Here is a 20,906-nt window from a genome sequence, read left to right on the forward strand (position 1 = left end):
TAGAAGCATTACATAACAAATAAATGATTGGATAACATACAAAGACATTCTGAAGAAGCACGAGGGAGATTATATAACAAAACCACCATGTTTTTATCTGAGAGGGCAGCTCTCTAGGAATCTCTATGTCTTCCAGCACAAGTCTGTGGTCAATGTCCGACAGACACTCACCATAGAACTGCACTGGAGGAGCTACAAAGGCCTAGTAGAGTATCTTCTCTAGGAATCTCTAGGTTTTTCAGCAACTTTTAATTAAAGTTAACCAAAGAGTTGTGCTGGAGGACCTAGATATTCCTAGAGAGAACTTATTAATCAAATCCGTGAATAATCAAATCCGCAGATATCAAATCCGAAAATATAGAGGGATGATTGTACTATTGAATTTAAAGATGGAGGATGAGGCCATAAAAGACAAAATGATTATAACGAAACACCAGAGGAAGATGAGTGGTTATATAAAGAATATGAGACTATAGCAATGAATAAATCAACACAATTGTTAAAGAATAACTGAATAGATGAAGTTAATAGAGAATGGAGGTTGGTAATGGATTTTCTTGAAAAGATGTGGGGGGGATAGCGGTGATAGGGTTCCCAATATAAGTAAAATAAGGTGATAAGATAGGGTTTATTTCATTACTTTTCCTTACTATCTCTTTTTTTAATGCCAGAAGAAGGGGGTAAGAAAACAGGATATATAGGATATGGCTATAGGGAATATATGAGTACTGGTTATATTTGATAAGAGATAGGATTAATAAAGAAGTCATAGAAGTCTGGTGTATGAAGCAATGGAGACAAAGGAGGAAGTCTAGGTGTGGAAGGATGAGAATATGAATTAAGGTACTGTACTGCAAGTGCTAGAAGGTATGAGTATGTGTGAAGAATTAGAAGGAAGGTAGAAGAAGGTTGATTATGGAGATATCAGGAGGGGTATGAAGAGAAAAGTGAGAGAGAGGAAGAGTTGAAGAGGGAGAGAAGTACGTGTGAGAAAGGATAGAATAGCAGTGATGGTGAACCTTTTAGAGGCCGTGTGCCCAAATTGCAACCCAAAACCCACTTATTTATTGCAAAGTGCCATGTCCCTCTGGCTTTCTAGTAACAAACTCTTTGCTGCGATGATGGCACATGTGCCCACAGAGAAGGCTCTGAGTGCCACCTCTGGCATGCGTGCCATAGGTTCGCCATCACTGGAATAGGGAGTAGTTGAAGGTGAAGAATGATGAGGTATAGGAGAGGTATAAGTGAGGTGGGACAACTAGACAAAGACAAGACTAAACAGATTGATAATTGGTAAGGGAAGGAGAAACAGGACCGGGGTAAGGTGATACTGTTTTATAGCAGGTTTGATGAATGATAAATATTGTTCCTTTGTTTTATAATGTTATGAGTGATGTGTATTATTCATTTTATCCATATTGGAATTATAATAAATATTATTTTTAAAAAGATATTTAAACGTTAACACTGAAGTAAGCAGACCATCTGGGGGAGAGTATCCCAGATTTGGTGCCATAACAAAAAAAAAATTATCCCCCCCCCAACTGATCTTATAACGGGGAGATCAAGAGATTGGTCTCGGGGAATACTTAATTTGAAAGGTTTGAAAGGTCAGCAGCTGGTTACACATTGCAAACGCAGGTTGGCATGATGGAGTTTTCTCCAGCATATTGTGTTGAAGGCAAGGATTTCAGCTGTTGATTTTATGTTGAAGTTAGGGTTGACCACACCTTCCCTACTTAACCTAATAGGAAAAGAAGTACTACTTAAAAAAATTAGCCTTCTGTCCTTACTATCGGGTTGGGTGTTTTGTTTTGTTTTTGTTTTTTGTCCTGTTTTTTGATAGCAGTAGAAATGTTCTTTAAGATGAAAACAAATTCTATTCTGCTGGCAGTTAATATACAACAAATCAGATGCCCCAGGGTACTACTCATGTAAATGTCTTTCAGCTTCAGAGACGTCCCAGAGCAACATCTGCAGGTAAGAAGGTAGGTGGTGGAGATATATTTTTTAGCCTTTTCAGGTTTGCTTGTGAATCTTAACTTGCATCTTGCTTTGGTGCAAATTTGTATTGTATGAAGATGTTAAGTGTCAAATAGCTGTTTAAACATGATGAAGTAGGCAGTGATCAGATAGCAACTGTTGCTTCAGGCTTATTACAGGCTTTATTGCACTGAGCCAAATCTAGCATCCATTTGTGTAAAATGAGAAGCATTCATTTTATACTATCTGTCCACATACACTGGAGCAAAAGGAAAATGCACAAAATGGCCAATATTTCGTTCACCAAGAAAATTAAGATGGTTTTGGAATCTGTTACTGTTTTTAAAATCTGGGCTGTATAAGTTCTGTGGAGCCTATAATATGTTACTATCATGGAACTGAACTACTAAGGAATCTAACCTTTAAAAAGTTATAAAGTTATAGACCTTAGAACAATGAAGATATGCTTAGCAGTGTCTGGACAACATCACATAAAATACCAGAAATCCAGAGAGATTGTTGAATGATATCTCCAATGATCAAGAATTCGGTGCCAAGGGTAGGCAAATTTTGGCCTTCCACATGTTGGCCTACAACTCTTACAGTCTATGACTGCCAGCTAGGGCTAGCAGAGAACCATAGGTTGCCCAATCTTGCTTTCTAGTTTTTTGTTGAATGGGTACCCATATGCTTTTTTGATACCGGAACATAGGATGTCATCTTCTAACACAAAATTAAGATTATGTTCTTAATAATTGAATCTCTGTTAGCATGCCAATATCTTCTTTTTAGAAAGAAATCATAGTATGCATCGTCTTTTCTGTAACTAGTGGGAGATGCTTGATAAAAAATTCAGGTTGCATTTTCTTTTTGTATGTGGACATTTACAGCTAAAATTGTCCTTTTACATAACCGCTTTGCCAAGGGAGTTTAAGTGCATGCTTAATTTCTAGAGCTTAATCCAGTTGCTCGATTTGCTATGCTGTTTAGTGTGCCTTTAAGGGAATCATGATTCAAGTTGAATTTTTCTAGTGCTCAGGAATAGCCAGGAATGGATCAGTAAAGGCGGGAATTTACAATTTATTGCTAAAGCATGCCCAGCACAAAACTTGTGTAATTGAAGGAAGTGACCATTCCTCACAGAGACCATGATTAACTTACTTTTTTCTTCAACAATATATCCCAATCTCTTCCAAATAGTTTGTTTAAAGATCGCTGAGTTCACATTTGCTTATTGGAAATCTATAGCGCTTCAACTTCTCTTGTCAGTGCTGACTTTATTACAGGACCACTGAGCTTATGAGATCTGTTGGTGCATTTGTTCTTCATTGTAAAACAGAAGGGAATGAATGATAAATACAATTAAGATAAATACAATACTGCCAGTTCACAAAGAGGGCTGCCTGGAAAATAAAGCTTGCAGGACCTTTTGAAGCTTTCCTCGACACCTTGATTTATTTTTGGAGTAACTAATTTGATTTCTTTGTTACTATATTTAAGTGAAACATTCATTTGCCAAATAACCATAGAAAATGCTGGTCATCTTACTTTCCTTCTGTGATATTTTTTAAATGTGAAGAACCCAAATTTTTGGAAAACTGAACACCTACTTGAACCACCCTTCCCTCAAATACTGATGTTGCTTCCCCCTGCTCTCTCCGCCAAAGCCATTAAACTTCTTTAATAATCAATTTTTAATGATTCTCATACACTTGTAGGGGAGCATTCTGATGGTAATATTGGTCTTTCCCCCTCATCCCTTTATAGAGACAAACCGTAAGCATGATGTTTAACTTTGACTGTATCTGGAAAAATGTTTACTTGAATCAATTGATACTTGAAGAGTAAACAAAAATAAAATAGGAGTGATCAAAGATGTATGTAAAGCTCTCTCTGTAGAGTTGGATAAGGATCGTGGATCAGGTTTGTTTATATAATGACAGCTATACTGAAAATTGCTTATGCTGTGCAACCCTGATGTTTCAGAAGTGTGATATGAGGAAGCAAGAAAAAATCCCCTTCAGGGTCTATGCTGCTATGATGCAAGGCACTTCCTGTGATTCTGGAATAATGGGGACATCAGAGCGATGACATCACCCAGGCCTGGAAGGACAAAGAGGGTGAGTTAGCCTACTAGGTTGAGTACTTGGTGGCTGTGGTCACCTTCCCACATTGGCACAGTATGTGTTAGCATGATGCACAGAGCTAAGAAAAAATACACGGGCAACCCATGGCTTTTCCTATAAGCTTGGGGTCTATGGTAGGAGATAGCATTTGTTGAGGTGTAAGCCCAATTATAGATGGCCTGCTATCAACTCCCAGAATCCTCTGACACACATGCTGAGACTTGATGTTGCACTGTGTTGTTTCAAGTGAACGTGTAATGACAGGAACATGGAGCAGGGACAACGGCCTCCTATTTACCTTGCCCTTTCTTTCTTAGAGCTGATGCAGATTAGGCTCAGAGGGGAAAGACAAAGCAACGAGCCAAAATAAATTCAAAGAGAAACATCTTGACTTCTTGGAATAGGAAGAGAGTATCTTAGTTGTGCTTCTCTTTCCAGCTTAGAACAGACATTTAAAACCAAGAACTAGAGCGTTCTTTCCCCTCCTGAATGCTTATTTCAGTGCCTGAGAGTAGGATAGCAAAATGAAATGAAGTTATTTTATCGTTCTTTTGTTTCAAATGCACACATTGTTGTAGATACAATTGTGCATCATAGTGCGCTCTCACAAGAAAGAACTACTATGACTAGGTTCATGGCTGAGCCCTAGGATTTAGAAATTAAAAGGATTGAATTTTACCAGGCTCCTGAGTCCCTGGATGCTGTTGAGCAGTTTGTTTTATCTCAGGCCAAGTCTCTCATTAGAATAACTGAAACTTTCATTGCAGTATTATGGTAGCAGCAAACATATATAAGGCTATGGAGCACTGAAAACCTGTGAATCTGGTTCTGTTTTATAAAGCACCCTCACCCTATTGAAAAATATGTCTGGTGAGTAGAACTTTTTTTTAACAGGACAACATTGAAAAATGCAGTTTTACTCACCCAAATTCTAAGAGATGTGGCAAAATCCTTATTGTAGGCTTTTCCCATTGTGATCACCTTGTTCTTAATTACATGTGGAAAATCTGTAGCAAAGGAAGCTCCCTTCCCGCTGTCCATGGACTCTGGCATCAGGAGTGAGTACAACTTGGCTCTTCTCTTCCCAGTAATGGTCAAATGCCACCTTCCCTTGGGTGGCTGGTTATTTTGAAGAACATAACATCTTCCAGTTGGGTTGTGCATTGAATTCTTGGTGTTGTACATTGAACTACTCTGCAAAGTAGTTCATTGGTAGATCTGTCTCTTCCTTAAAATTTCCTTTCTTTGACATGTAAATTGCATTTTGTTTAATAAACATTTTACCAAAGTAAATATGCTGTGTTTTTTTCACCATGAGTCTGCTTGCTTTTCCCCCCCAATGAAGATACACAACCTGCTGCTGAATTAAGCTGGTGTGATACTGTTGGCTGCCTGGAAGTACTAAGCCAATCTGACTCCATGGAGGAAGAGTGGGATAAAAGTGAGATACATAATTGTCATTCTTTAATACATGCCCTTTTGAAACAAGGAGTGTAAAAGAAATTCCTCTTGCAATCTCATCTGGACTGGTGGTTTAAGTAGTGGCGTAAGCTTTTTTTAAAGTATCCTACTCTAACTCTCAAGATGAAATTGATGAAGAAGGGTAAACAGCGTATACTTTGGTGGATTGCAAGCCACTTTATCAGGTGCATGAAAGATAGGAGGGGGACATGTTGATGTGTGTGGTATTAATTACGTATGAACTGCTTTGGAGACCCACTTTTGTCACAATTCCTCCACATGACTTTTTTTTCATTGTGCACCTAAATTTAATCTCATGCTTCCCCTTTCCTCTCATCACACAAAAATGACAGTAGAAGAGCAGGTGATAAGTATCTTTTTTCCACTCAACAAAAATCTCCTTAAAACCTTACGTACTTAAAATTCACTTCAGTTCCTGTGGGCCTGCTGCTTCAGTTTCTATTAACATGATGTAACTATAAGGGGAAGGATACGTCTAGCATGAGAAACTTATTTAACCTGTGCCCAGCTTTCCTGATTTCGTAAGCTTGGATTTCTCTTAGCTCCATATTCCGGTCAAGAGAGGTTTGACTCAGCAGGAGTAACTTTCTTCAGTAAGGCAAAGTGCACACATGTATGCAGCTGGTGCATACAAGGAAGAGGTCACAGTAAGCCAGTTAGTATCTCTGGCTGCACAGCACATCTATGTTGCACACACACTACACTTGATCTTAGCCAAAAGGCTGAGAAGCGATATCTGTGTTGCAGATAAACTGCTAATTCTATATCCAGCCTTTAACAAGTGCTTGTACAGAAACAAACTGGCAACAAACCCCTACCTTACTCTGACAACAAACCCCTATATGTGTAGGGAAATCTATGGTTTCAAAGGATAAGGGGAAATAAGCTTGGGCTTAAGGTACCAAGGACAGCAAAGGGTAAACAGCTAACCCAAAGAGAAAGAAAATTGCTTAACCATTCCACTATACTGGGGCACTAGATGGCACTACAGTTCTAGCTAAATTTCACTTAGGCCTGTTAAAGACTGCCAAAATAAAGCTGCTTCGGGTCTCTTTGGAGGTATGCCATTTAAATGATGCACGGGTCCTAAGAATCCGGAGGTCGCACCAAAGCCACACTCCATTCCTAAGCACCAGAGTGCAGCTTTGGTGCAGCTTCTGGATTTTGCCTTTTAAAAATACTGTTATTGACTTGGTGCTTTTCAGGCATCACTGGAGTTTTGCAGGTTGTGGGTTGGGGCACTGGGATTTAGGCTTTTGGCTCATTGAAAGTGGATTGTTAATCACTAAAGCCATCCATATATGTTATTAAGTTTTATTTATATTGTCCCGCCTCTCCCGATGGATCAAGGCGGGATTACATCAGAATTATACAAACACAATGATACTAATAACAGTTATTTAAAATCACAATATAAAACATATCTAAAAGCAATTGGTACAATATAAAAATTTATCACAGCCTGAGGTAGACTCCTAATCAGGAGGTAGCGAACTTGTTGAATCTATAAAAGATCAGGAGGGTATGCTTGCTGGAAGAGGTATGTTTTCAGCGCCTTTTTGAAGGCGTCCAAGGTGGGAATGAGTCGAAGCTCTTCTGGAAGGTTGTTCGAAATCGTTGGGGCCCTAGTCAAGAATGCTCTCTGGTGAGTAGATGTTAATCTCACCTTGGGGTGTTCAAGTAGGTTCTTCCCAGATGTTCTGAGAGTGTGGGGCGGATTATGTTGGGAGAGGCATTCCCTTAAGTAACTTGGGCCCATGCCATATAGGGCTTTAAAGGTGATCACCAACACTTTGTATTGGGCCGGAAGCTAATTGGCAGCCAGTGTAAGGATTTTAGTACAGGTGTTATGTGGTCTGACCTTGAGGTCCCAGTGATCAATCTGGCTGCGGCATTTTGGACTAACTGAAGCTTCCGAACTTGGTACAAAGGTAGCCCCATGTAGAGCGCATTACAGTAATCTAAACAAGAGGTTACCAGTGCGTGTACTACAGTTTCAAGGTCCAGACAGGGGCGCAGTTGGCGTATCAGCCGAAGCTGGTACCAAGCACTCCTTGCAATCACATCTACTTGAGATGATAACTGGAGGGATGAGTCCAGGAGTACTCCCAAACTGCGAAGTTTGTCCTTTAGGGGAAGTGTGACCCTGTCCAGGACTGGGTGGCAAATTTCCCTGTCTGGACTTGGGGTGCCTATCACGAGTACCTCTGTTTTCTCTGGATTCAGCTTGAGTTTGTTTTCCCTCATCCAGCCCATTACAGACTCAAGGCAGGCATTCAGAGGAGAGATGCCATCCCTAGTCACTGCAGCAGTCAGAGACATAGAGAAGTGAATTTGGGTGTCATCGGCATATTGATAACACCGCGCTCCATATCTCCGGATGATCTCTCTCAGCGGCTTCATGTAAATGTTAAAAAGCATGAGGGACAGAATAGCACCCTGAGGGACACCAGATGTCAGTTCCCTTTTGCGAGAACAACTGTCCCCCAGCATCACCATTGCTGAGGCCAAGATACTACAATGTTTCGAACTAATATGTCTTGAATATGATAGAGTTGTTTGCGAGGTGATGGCAGCCTACTCTTTGTTGTGTGTTTGCCTGATGGTGCAGTCCTATCCTTGCTTTTTATCTGTCATTTGTTTATACTCTCCAATCTGCCTGTACATGAACCTATGTTGTGTTTTAAATTGGAATTTTGTAATTGTGTTAGCCAAATGGCCGTAATAAAGTTATAATGTGCTGGTAGAGTAATATCCCCATCAGCATACTTAGGGGAACGGGTGAAGGAGTCTGTCCTGCTGCTTTCCCCACTGTGTGACAGTAACTGGAGGGCTGCTGGGCCCAGCCCCATCTTCCCAGCCTCATTAACTACATGGATATGCCTGGGCTTGTTCCTTCCTCTTAAGTACTACTGCTTTATGTATGGTGTTTTTGGCATACAAGTTAAACAGACAGGGTGATAACCCCCCACTTGGCAAACTGAAATCATTCTGTTTCTCCATATTCTGTCCTCACAATAGCCTCTCGCCCTGAGTATGGGCCCTCCTATATTACCATTGTTTTAATGGTGTCAATTCAACTCAGTTCAACAGTGTTTTAGGCATTTATTTTTTCACCAAAGGTCCACTGTGAGTCAGTTTCAGGCGGCTTCCTCGTATGCGTGTCACATCTGAACAAAGTCTTACGCATCTGTATAATTTGCACCTTTTACTTAGACCATAGCAACAAAGAATCATCACTGCAGTACATCTATTTTAACTAAATCAGAATAAAGGTGCTCACTAATCTGTACCACCACAGCCTCCAGTATTTCACAGATTAAAACCATGACGTGATTGAGAACATCAGAGTGTGGTCAAAAAAGTGGTGCCAGGCAACAAGAAAGTAAATGTTATTAATGAGAAAGGAGACACAAAACTATTATTTTAAGCAGTTTTCTTTTGTGAAGTCTAAGGCTTTCATGGCTGGCATCCATAGTTTTGTTGTGGGTTTTTGGGCTATGTGGCCATGTTCTAGAAGAGTTTCTTCCTGACGTTTCGCCAGCATCTGTGGCTGGCATCTTCAGAGAAGTTTTCTTTTGCTTCAGCCGAATGCAACAGGCAAGGTTCTGACCCTCTTTGTACTTTTAAATTTTGGAGTATGTGAATTATGCTGAGGATGTTGGGAGAAAGTAGTAGAAGGCGAGACAAGTCAGGACATTTTAAAAGCAGCTGAGATTATGGTACGTACTATAGAGGATTAAATGGTGCTACTGCTGGCACACTTGGGACCATTGGAGAGTTACACTTTACTCAGACCAGGACATTTAATAGGATGCATGTCTTACAAATGGTATATTGAATTGCATCTTTAATTATTGACAGTGCTGGGTCTTCTTCCCCAACCACTACGTCTTGCTGTTTTTTAAAAAATTATTTTTATTTCAATTGATCACTAGATTTTATTACATCTTACTATTAATGTTTTGAAGTTGTTATGGTCTTCTTGGTTTGTGCATCTTATGCTGAGACCCTTTTGTTTTTGTTCTTGAACCTACTTTGCAAGAAGTCTTAATTACTTCTGGGAAGGCTCCGAAACCACCACCATCTTAATATGTATTTCTTAGGTCCAAAACATACTGCAGAAATAATACAGTTTGAAACTGCTTTAACTGCCCTGGTTCAGTGCTAGGAAATCCTGACATCTGTAGCTCTGCGAGACATTTAGCCTTCTCTGCCAGAGAGCTCTGGTGCCACAACAAACTACAATTCCCAGGATTCCTTATCATTGAGCCAGGGAAATTAAAGTGGTCTCAGACTGTGTTTTGGACCTCAGATTATTCCAGGATAGGTCTCAGGCACCAGAGTCTATTCCTAGGGGGGGTTTGAACCCTCCCCCTTTGCTCCATGTTACAGGATCAGCACAATATATACCAACTTGTTTTTCATACATTGGTAGTGGTGGGATATGCTCCTTTTCAAACAGTGTTAAGTCATCCATCATGGCACATCCACACCATTCCTCCCCTGCACTTCTGGCTGGAACATAGATAAACTGTGACCAGATCAGATTGAGAACAGCTTTGTTTCTGTCCATTCTGGGTCCCAAAGGCTGGCATGTCAAGAGAAGGAGCCATATTTCTTCTAGTTGGATATTCTGCTGAGAAGCATAACCAGCCGGCAGAGCAGAGATTTAACCAAGTAACTGCTGGCAGGATTTTGCACTGCAGCAAGAGACGTTGCCTCCATACTGGGATCATTGTGCAATGCTGCATTTCACAAAAGCAGCTGCTTGCCCTGGCATGACTGAAAGCAAGACTTCGTCATCCTATTTTCAGGTATTATTTAATCAAACCCCCTCCCTCCCCCAATTTATTTCCTATTGTCAGGGTAGAAGAATTTAGTGTCTTGTTCTGTACAATTTCTCTTTATTATGCTTAATCGTACTGCATTATGCTGTGAAAATAATACGATAACAGAAGAAGAAAGCCTGATCAGGATACTACAGTGTGACCCATTTTATTCTGAGTCCTTAGGCATAACATGGGAGTTGTTTTCAAATACAGTAAATGTTTAAAGAGTTTACAATCTCCTGAACTCAAAGGTAAACCACTTGAGTGGATTTTGTGTAGCAGAACTTTCTGCTTTACTTGGGGGGGAACACACTGGTTTCAATGGAAAATACATTCTGGATCAACTTGCATAACATGTTTGCGCTCTTAGGAATGGTACACTGTGATCCGTGATGGCTGCAATCCTTAGTTTAAGTACGGCTATGAGCTTTGGTAAGGCTACTTTAGAAGATGTGGCTCATTTTGCTTTTCATTATTCTGCACAAGTGTGCAAGCGAGATTTTTCAGGATAGTATACTTTAATAAACCAAAAGAGTGTTTATCAGGACAAAACTGTGTCCAGTCTAACCTTGAAATGCTGAAGTGGGTGATGTGAAGGATTATGCTGAAGTTTAACCTAGGAATACTTGGGCAAAAGGTGCTATATAACTGTAACCCTGAGACTGTAACCCTAAACTGTAAGCCTAAGGGTATAGTCTAAAACCTATTATGCTTTGAAGGGGAGATACTAGAATGGGAAATAGAAAGATTGGAAAGAAAAAATAACACTGAGTTAGCAAGGGACTGTTTAATGCACCTCAAAAAAGCAGATCAAAGCAGCTGCCACATGGAAGATTTGGGTAAACTGTCATTTCCTTGGTGAAAATGGGTGAATTTCTATTACCTAATCTGTTAGATAGATATTTAAGATATTAAAACATTGGGAACTAGACAGTGGTGGGATTGGGGCAACACTGATTGTACTGAATGGTCTGAGTTCTCTAGAAACATTATGTCCTGTCTAACTTTGAAACGCTGAAGTGGGTAATGTTAAGGGTTATGAATTTACACATTCACATGAGAATTCACATTCTCATTCACACATGAACCTATTGGTTTGTATGGTGAATAATGCCATTAACACAGAGGTAAATCAATAATGGACTTAATCATTATCTCTTACTTAATATAATCATTGAATCGTAGAGCTGGAATAAACAAAGCACTCCCATCCAGCCTCTGTTTTAAAACGTCCAAGAAGGAGACTTGACCACATTCTGAGGAGGCATATTCCACTGTCAAACAGTCCTTACCATCAGGAAGGTCTTCCTAATGTTTAGGCACAATCTTTTCCCTTATAGTCTGCACCTATTGCTCTATGTCCTGGTCTCTGTAACAGCAGAAAACAAGTTCACTCCATCTTCAGTATGACATTCCTTCAAATATTTAAACATGGCTATCGTGTCACCACTCAACCTTCTCTTCCCCAGGCAAAACATACCCAGCTCCTTAGGCCACTCCTCATAGGGCATGGTTGCCAGGACATGGTGATGTGTTTAGAGTCCTCATTGACCCAAACCATTGGTCATAAATGTGGCAGAGTGTTCTATGACCAAAATTGATCTCTTGGGCCTATTACAGACTGCCAAAATAAAGGTTCTCTTTGGAGGTATGCTGTTTAAATGATGCATGTCTACCTAAGAATCCGGAAGCGCACCAAAGCTGCACTCCGGTGCTTAGGAATGGAGTGTGGCTTTGGCGCAACCTCCGGACTCTTACAAACCCATGCATCATTTAAATAGCATACCTCCAAAGAGACCAAGCAGCTTTATTTTGGCAGTCTGTAACAGGCCTGGAGAATGCGAAAGATAGGCCATTTGATCCTGCTGAAGGCTTTCAAGGCATCAAGTGGAGTCTTTGATAGGTTGGAATAATGAAAGGCACTAAATGCCCCATGGATTAGATCTGCCAAATGTCTGCTTGGCATGAAGCTAATCTGACCTGGATCAATATAGTCTAAAATGAACTAATTTATTCTGGAGGCCATGATAGAGGTAAATAGTTTTGCATCCTGGTTAAAAGGATTTAATTTCAAGACAGTCTTCTGTGGTCTTCATTTGTATTGTGGACTGGGATTATTTGAGTCCTGTGCCTATTTATAGGTGTAGGATCATTGTTAAGAATAGAATTGAAGATGTTAAGAAGATGGGATGTTAGTTGAATGTTGAGTAGTTTATAAACCTCACCGGAGAAGCCATCTAGGCCAAAGGTTTTGACCAACTTCAGTTTAGCCTCCACTTTTTCTGATCTCATCGAAGTGGATCAATTTGTTTAACAATATCTGGTGAGATTCTATAAACTTTTTCAGTTTCAAAGATTTTACACGTCGACCTATTTCTATGTTTTGCGACAGTTCAGAAGTGTATAGATTGGAATAGAAGTTCTGAAATTCCTTCAAAATGTTGTTTCTATGGAAGCTGTTTCTAAAGTTCCTTTGGAGGAAGTGTTCAGCGACTGTGGGGAGATGTACAGCCAGCGAAAGGGGGGATGTAATGCTACTCAGGGAGCAGCCACTGAAGTTACACAGGGGACTGGGAGTTATGGAAATGGGAGACAGTTGCACCATCATAGGGGCAGAAGGTATGATAGGATGTTAGTCCTCCACAAACTGTCTCCCATCCCAAATAATCTGGATAGCCAAGGCAGCTATGCTCTCCAGGTTGAAAATGCTCCTGCTTAATGCCAGGTCAGTGAATGGTAAAAGCCATTCAGGACTTGATCCTGGATGATCAAACTGACCTGGCCTGTGTTACAGAGACCTGGTATGATGAGGCTGGATGGTGATGTTGATGTTGAATCTCTCTCACCAGGGTTGTAGTTGTAGTGTCCTATGGGAATAATATCCCCCTGACCAGGTGTCCTATCCCTCATTCGGCAGAGTTTGAGTGTGTTTGTTTAAAGGAACTGCTTGGTGGATGACCAACGCAGGGAACTGACAGAGGAACTCTGTCCCTGTTGGTTCTACTGGACCTTTCAGTGGCTTTCAGTACCATCATCAACCATGGTCTCCTTCTGAGTCGCTTCTCTGCAATGGGGCTTGGAGGCTTGTACACTGGCTCCATTCTTTCTTGGAGGGACATTCTCTGAAGGTGGCGTTGGGGGATTCCTGTTCGACTCCTTGGCCATTGGCCTGTGGGATCCCTCAGGGCTCAGTCCTGTCCCCTGTGCTTTTTAACCTCTACATGAAAACACAGGGAGAGGTCACCTGGAGTTCTGGAGTAAGATGTCACCTGTATGCTGATGATACCCATCTCTATCACTCCTTTTCCACCAATTCCAAGGAAGCTGTTTTTGTGCTAAATTGGTGTCTGGCCACTGAAATGGACTGGAGAGCAAACAAATTTTAAGCTTAATCCAGACAAGACAGAGTTGCTCCTGGTTGGTTGAAAGACAGATCCAGAAAGAGGGATTCAGCCTGTGTTAGATGGGGTTACACTTCCCCTGAAGACTCAGGTTTGTAGTTTGGGAGTACTTCTGGATTCAGTGCTGAGCCAGGAAGCCCAGGTATCCGCATTGACCAGGAGTGCCTTTGCATGGCTAAAACTGTGCCTGCTTTGATTGGGAGTTCCTGCATGGCAGAAGGGGGTTGGACTGGATCAGGGCCCTTGTGGTCTCTTCCAAGTCTACTATTATATCATTCTAAGTCAGACCTGTCCATAGTGGCACATGCCTTGGTGACATCCCATCTGGATTACTGTAATGCGCTCTATATGGGGCTGCCTTTCCAAAGTGCTCTGAGTGTCATGTTTTTAATTGGTTTAATTAACTGTTTTGTAAACCTGGTATTTTGCATGTTTTATAGCGTTTTAACTTGGGACTGTTTTGGATGGGTTAGTCGCCTTGAGTCCCTGTATTGGGAGGAAGGTGGGATATTAATGATAATGATAATAATAATATGGCTCAATGGTAGCAGTCGTGGGTTCCCAGGGGCTCTACGCAGGGTATTCCAATAGCAGACCTGGCCCCCGAGAGCCACCTTGGCCCCAGGGGCCCCTTTGGCTCTGAGCAACGTTGTCTCAGGATGTTCCAAGAAAATGGCATAGGCACATCTGAGCCAGTGGTTCCCAAACTGTGGGTCACGACCCTTTTAGGGGTTGAACGGCCCTTTCACTGGGGTCAGCTAAGGCCATTGGAAAACCCTTATTTCCAATGGTCTTAGGAACGGAGATGCCACCTTTTTATGTTCGGGGGTCACCACAAGAGGAGGAAGTGGATGAAAGGGTTGCATCTCAAGGGTGGACTCTGCCCGTTTGCCAAGAGCAGTGAAGGCAGGGAGGCCTTTAGGGGGATGAGAATAGAAAGGCTCTCTGGGAAGGAAAGGACTCAGAGAGAGAGAGAGCGAGAGAGAGGAGGAGGACATGGCTTCCCCAGGAACACCCTCCCTCCAACTACATTCATTCATTCATTCTTATGCCGCCTTTCTCCCAGAGCAGGGGCTCCAGGCGGCTTTTTCTCCCTTCCCCAAATTGACACACAAAAGCCCCTCTAAGCCTCTAGAAGCAGAGCTTAGGCGCCGGAGGGACGATGGAGAGGAGAAGCGCCGCCTGGGCCGGAACCACCCCTCGCTCTCGCTCTCTCTGAGCCGGAAGGGAGCTCTTCTGGAGCGGGGCTCTTACCTCCTCCTGCCCCCCCTTCTCTCTCTCTCTCTCTCACCCGCGGCCTCCTCCCTCTTCGCCTCTGTCCACGCATTCGCTGCTCCGGAGGGTGTTCACACGTTGCGGGAAAGACACGCGTCCCTTTTGCCCAGGCGCCCGTCCTGCGAAGAGTCCGTCCCCGGCAGAGTCACTCTCAGTCCGGAAGGCCCAGCTCAGAGAAGAGGAGACTCTAGCTCCGCCTGAGTCTGATTGAGGCACAGAGGCAGGAGGAGAGGGAGAGAGCGGGCTTTCGGCGGCCACGCCCCTTCCTACGCCACGCCCCTTTCCTCCGGAGGAGAGCGAATGGTCCTCCCGCCTCCACTTGGTCACGCCCTTTCCTCCGCCCCGCCCCTTTTCTGAGGAGAGCAAATGGGCCTGCCGCCTCCGCCTGGCCCCGCCCCTTTCCTTTCTTCGCCCCGCCCCTTTCCTCCTGGGGAGAGCTAATGGACCACTTGGTCACGCCCCTTCCTCCGCCCCGCCCCTTCCCTCAGGAGAGCGAATGAGCGTCCCGCCTCCACTTGGCCCCGCCCCTTTCCTCCTGAGGAGGGCGAATGGGCCTCCCACCTATGCTTGGCCCCACCCCTCCCTTTCTCCGCCCCGCCCTTTTCCTCCCCGTGACGTCAGAGCTGCTCCCGCCTCTCATTGTCAGCAGGAGCCCTCACTGCAGCAGCGCTCGGCCGAGGCGCATCCAGGCGCCTTCGCCGCTCCCTCCTCCTTTCCTTCCTCCTCTGCCGCCGCGGAGTCGGGCCCTGCTGCACCGGGCGAAGAGGAAAGTGTTCGGATCCCGGACGAAGTTCCTTAGAGGCGGAGGAGAAGGCAGGTGAGAACCGGGGCTCCCTCTCGATCGCTGCCAAAACCAGGCAGGGCTGGGAAGGAATTCCAGGCATCCGCTTTGTTCCGTTGCCAGAGCAAGGCTGCGGAATTCTGGGAGTTGGAGTTTGTTGTGGGGCCCAGAGCGCCCCACAACAAACTCCAACTCCCAGAATTCCATAGCGGTGAGCCAGACAACAAGTTAAAGCGGTTCCAAACCGGGTTATCTCTCCAGTGCGGATGCAGCCTTTTTGGCGCAGCCCTCATTAACTCTCCTTAAGCCTCTGCTGGAGAGGAAAGGAGAAAGAGGCTCCCTCGGCTGCTCCTGGCTGGGAACTTCCCAGGCCTCCCTCTCTGGGTCTGGGAGGAGAGGAGGGCCGGGCCCTTCCTGCGCAGGAAATGCCTCTCCTCCGCCAGGAAAACGGCGGGCGGCGGATGGAGGCTCCTTGGCCAAGGCCCTCCTCCTCCTTCTCTCCTAGGACTGGCTCCCTAGAGACTCTCCTGGCCAATGGAGGAGTCCAAGGATGGTTGTGTAGAACCCAGGCAGGGAACTAATTAATATTATTATTTAATTAGCATTACACTTTTGTGGCTTTTATTATTATTATTAACGGATTTTATTAATATGTCCTCTCTAGGAATATCTAGGTCCTCCAGGGCAACTCTATGGTCAACTTTAGCCAAATGTCTCACTGAAGGATCTCCTAGAGAGGACACTCTTCAGTAGACATTTGTGTCTCCTCCATCTCAACTCTATGGTCAACTTGAAGCAAAAGCTGCACTGAAGGACCTCCTAGAGATTCCTAGAGAGGACACTCTGCTAGACCTTTGTAGCTTCTCCAGTTCAACTCTATGGTCAATGTCTGTTGGATGTTGACCATAGAGCTGCACTGGAGGACCTAGAGATTCCTAGAGAGGGGTTCTCTGAGGTAAAAACATAGTGTTTTTGTTGTTTGTGGTGTTCCCACATCCATGGGGGTCCTGTGGCCCTTAACCCCATTGAATGTGGAGGGAAGAGGGCGTTTTCTTTTCTTATATCCTGCCTTTCTCCCAACATAGGGACACAAAGCGCCACAGCATTGAGCCACGGCAGTCCGAAGGGTATGTGCTTCCCAATTCTCACAACTGCCTTGTGAGGTTGGTTGGGCTGAGAGAGAAAGGGAGAGAGCATTGCTGTGTACTATGGACTGGTCTTCGCACCATGCGTATTTTCTCAGACGTCACACATAATTGAGTGGGACTCCTAAGCATGTTGATTTGAGGGAAAGCTCCACTAAACTGAAGCTGCATCCGCACTGCAGGAGTAAACTGGTTTCGATGCTGCTTTGGCTGCCATGGCTCAAGGCCATGGAATTCTGGGAATTGTAGTTTGTTGCAGTCCCAGAACTCTGGGACCACAACAACCTACAGCTCCCAGGATTGCATAGCCTTGAGGCATGGCAAATAAAGTGGTGTCAAACTGCAGTGTGGATGCAGTAAAGTAAATTTGTCTTGGAGTGGACTTCCAGATTGCAGTCCCCAACACAGTCTTCCGTTTGGCTATCACTCTTCCACAAAATCTCCATTTCAAATGAGGATGTGGCTATTTTCCACCCAGAAACTTTCTCTGGGCCTCAGTTTCTCAGCCTTAAACATGGCAATGATTGTGACCTGACTCACAGGAGTGCTGAATGTGGACTGCGATGGAGTGAAATACTATCTCCGGTAGCTTTGTGAGATAGCCTTACGGTTTGTCACCATTTCCTTTTTCTTGTTGGGCTTCAGTGCCCTTGCTTTACGGCACTAAGATGGGCAGAAAGTCCACAGATGTGTTTCCCCCCAATTGAAACTTCTGTACCATTAAAACTGCATCAGTGGCCTTTCCTTCTGTCATGCAACTGTTAAATACAGTCAGCCCTCTGGAGCCACGGATTTTTTTTATCCATGGATTGGAGCATCCATACTTTGAATACGTATTCCAAAAAGCAAACCTTGATTATGCCAATGGGACATGAGCACCCAAAGATTTTGTTCTGCACATGGGGTCCCAGAACCAAATCCCAGTAGATACCAAGGGCCCACTGTATTCAGGAACACTGCTGTTAGAACAAGGACTTGCAACCTTAGTTCGAATGGGAGGAAACTTTGGACAGAGCATCTGATTGGAAGGAGAAAATGAAACCTTCCGGTTAGGAATTTAAAGCTTGAACTCTTGTGATCAGGCTGGATTTTGTGTTTGGGAGATGGGTTCAGTAGTAAACTGTCCATTGCTATTGTGACGAATCTCTTATTTAAAGATATGGTTTATTTTTCTGTGAAAGCCACACTTGTTTTGCTTGTTATTCTTTTATTCCTTCTAAGAAGCTCAGAGCACTTTATTCTCATCCGGTCTTTTATGATCACAACAGTCTTGCAAGGCAGGCTAGGCTAAAAGAAAACGGTTGGCTAAAAATCCTCACATGAGCTTCAGGGCTGAGGAAGGACTTGAACCTTGAACTTTCTGATCTTAGTGGAGGACTGGACTGCACTGCTGCTCCTAGTCTTAGCCCACTATCTTGGGTGAGTGGCAGAATCTGGCTCCATCGAATGGAGCTGAATATCAGGGATTGCAAAGGATGAGAAGGACAGAGGAGGAAGAGGTGATTGCTTGAAGGAAACCCTCTGGCTCCTAAACTAACCTCAATGGGATAGTTCACCTTTTTAAACTACTGTAGAACAAATGTATCATCATGTGTTAGGGCTCACATTTACAGTTTCAAGAGACATTAAATCAAACATTTGTCAATGCATGGAAACCATGTCCTATGAGGAAAGACTCAGGAAGCTGGGGATGTTTAGCCTGGAGAAAAAGAAGGTTTAGAGGTGATATGATAGCCCTGTTTAAATATTTGAAGGGATGTCATGCTGAGGAGGGAGCAAGCTTGTTTTCTGCTGCTCCAGAGAACAGGACCCAGAGCAATGGATGCAAGTTACAGGAAAAGAGATTCCACCTCAACATTAGGAGGAGCCTCCTGATAGTAAGGGCTGTTTGACAGTGGAACAAACTCCCTTGGAGTGTAGTGGAGTCTCCCTCCTTGGAGGTCTTTAAGCAGAGGCTGGTTGGCCATCTGTTAGGGATGCTTTGATTGAGAGTTCCTGCATGGCAGAATGGAGTTGGACTGGATGGCTCTTGTGGTCTCTTCCAACTGTGATTTTATGATTCTATGATTATTCTGTAGGAGGTTATTATGGAATGTGGAAGTGAATGGTTGTACTGTCGGCCCTCCATATTTGCTGGGGTTAGGGGACCCCTGTGAAAATGGAAAAACTGCAAATAAAAAGACACTATGTTTTTACCTGAGAGAAGACCTCTCTAGGAATCTGTAGGTCCTCCAGTGCAACTCTGTGGCCAACATCTGCCAGAGGATGAAAACAGAATCATGCTAAAGGACCTACACATGCCTAGAGAAGCATTTTCTCTAGTAATCTCAAAGTCCTCCAGTGCAACTCTGTGGTCAATTTCTAACAGAGTTGTACTGGAGGGCCTAGAAATTCCTAGAGATAACATGTTAGTCAAATCCGCAGATAATCAAAGTCACCAAAGTCAAAGCCACAAATGTAGAGGGTTGACTGTACACCGAAAAATGTTAATGTTAGACCATTTGGATGGGAGAAGAATAGGGAAATGTGTGGCCCTCGAGGTGTTTTTGGACCGTCTCTCCTGTGAGTTCTCTTCTGTGTAGCTGATGCAGTCGAGGGTTGTGAAACTGTAGCCCAACAACTTCTGGTTAGGTGTACATTCAGTGTGTCTGGAATGGGACACTGTAGCAGTTCACCAGTATGGAACGTGTTAGCGTTCATGTTTTATATTTGGTTGGTTCTATTTTCCTTAGTCTGTTGTGAAGACTTATAACGAATGCCTGCACATAGCAAACCTTCCTATGGGTCGGTGGTGCAGAGCACCTCTCAATGTAGTTCCCAGTTGAGAACTCTTCAGCGTCAGGAAGACTTATTTTAATCAGACTTCACCCCCGGGGCAGAGATGCTTTTTGCTCAATTTACTCTGAGGAATTTTTGCAGCTTTTTCTAAAATGAAACCATTTTTCTTGCTCAGAGGAGCAGATTTTGGGTGTGAATGTAGTAGGCATGTTGACTGCCTTGTAAGTCCATTTTTGTTCATTCGGGGCTTGATGAGTGAGCAAGTCTGTTTTCGGAGCATGGGAAGGAGCCAGATCATTTACTTTCTAAGGAAACAAAGCATTTGTTTCCACTAAAGTCCTATGGAATTTAGCACTTTTGGCTGTGGCTGGGCTATTGTCCGCAAGAGAAGCAGGACAAAGGCTTCTGCTTTCCTTAATTATTAATTGTGCCTGGTTTCTCTGTTGGTGCTATGATACTAAATCATAGGTGCTCAGATAGGCAATCTTTTCTCTCCCCTCCCTCCCCATTACTTTTTTATATTGAAGTAGTTATAAATGTTTTATTATGTTGTAAAGCGCTATGTACATCAATGATGCTATACAAATAAATTATGATGATGAAGATGATAGTAATAATAATGCTTAATATGGTTATTAAACACACATACATGAAATTAATTATTATTTGCGACGTCTCTATTTGCATCATATTCAGGAGATACAATTCTGGATCAACAGGTAGTTTGATTCCTAATAGCTCTGATAATAGTGGACTGTACTTACTTCCAATACTTTCTGGCTAATTGGCAATTCCATCTCATGTAGAAATCAGTATCTTGACATTTCCAACAAGTGTTGTTATTTGTTTTGTATATTTTGGTTGATTTTGCTGGGATCAGGTGCCAGAAGGCACAATATTTTATAGTCATTTTCCTTTAAGCTTTGGCAGAGAGTAAACTTCTGTGTTGTTTCCACGCTCTTTCTTAGTCTTCAGTTTCTATTGTACAGTTTGCAGATTAGCTCCATTTTTATCATTGGCCTGTTACAGACAGCCAAAATAAAGCTGCTTCGAGTCACAGTGGAGGTATGGTGTTTCAATGATGCATGCGTCCTAAGAGTCCA

At 43.2% G+C, this 20,906-nt stretch overlaps 1 protein-coding gene and 1 long non-coding RNA gene across 9 annotated transcripts in view; both read left to right on the forward strand.

Annotated features, from left to right (window-relative positions):
- LOC121915757 overlaps nt 1–5,394 on the forward strand; it is a 14,845-nt gene extending 9,451 nt beyond the window's left edge. Inside the window, exons 2-3 of one of the 3 annotated variants that reach the window (XR_006100744.1) lie at nt 1,950–1,988; nt 3,970–5,394. This is a non-coding gene — a long non-coding RNA (uncharacterized LOC121915757). Of the gene's footprint in view, nt 1–241; nt 1,989–3,969 lie in introns of those variants that run through there. The other 2 variants (XR_006100743.1, XR_006100745.1) reach the window with 2 other exon arrangements.
- A 4,955-nt stretch (nt 5,395–10,349) lies between these two features.
- Nucleotides 10,350–20,906, forward strand: part of LUZP1 (leucine zipper protein 1) — a 38,723-nt gene continuing 28,166 nt past the window's right edge. For 5 of the 6 annotated variants that reach the window (XR_006100727.1, XR_006100728.1, XM_042440014.1 and 2 more), the window contains exon 1: nt 15,744–15,916. The gene's annotated coding sequence lies outside the window, so the exon portion shown is untranslated. Of the gene's footprint in view, nt 10,409–15,743; nt 15,917–20,906 lie in introns of those variants that run through there. The other variant, XM_042440015.1, reaches the window with a different exon arrangement.

The sequence above is a fragment of the Sceloporus undulatus genome, chromosome 9, assembly GCF_019175285.1.
Source record: "Sceloporus undulatus isolate JIND9_A2432 ecotype Alabama chromosome 9, SceUnd_v1.1, whole genome shotgun sequence".
Classification (NCBI taxonomy): domain Eukaryota; kingdom Metazoa; phylum Chordata; class Lepidosauria; order Squamata; family Phrynosomatidae; genus Sceloporus; species Sceloporus undulatus.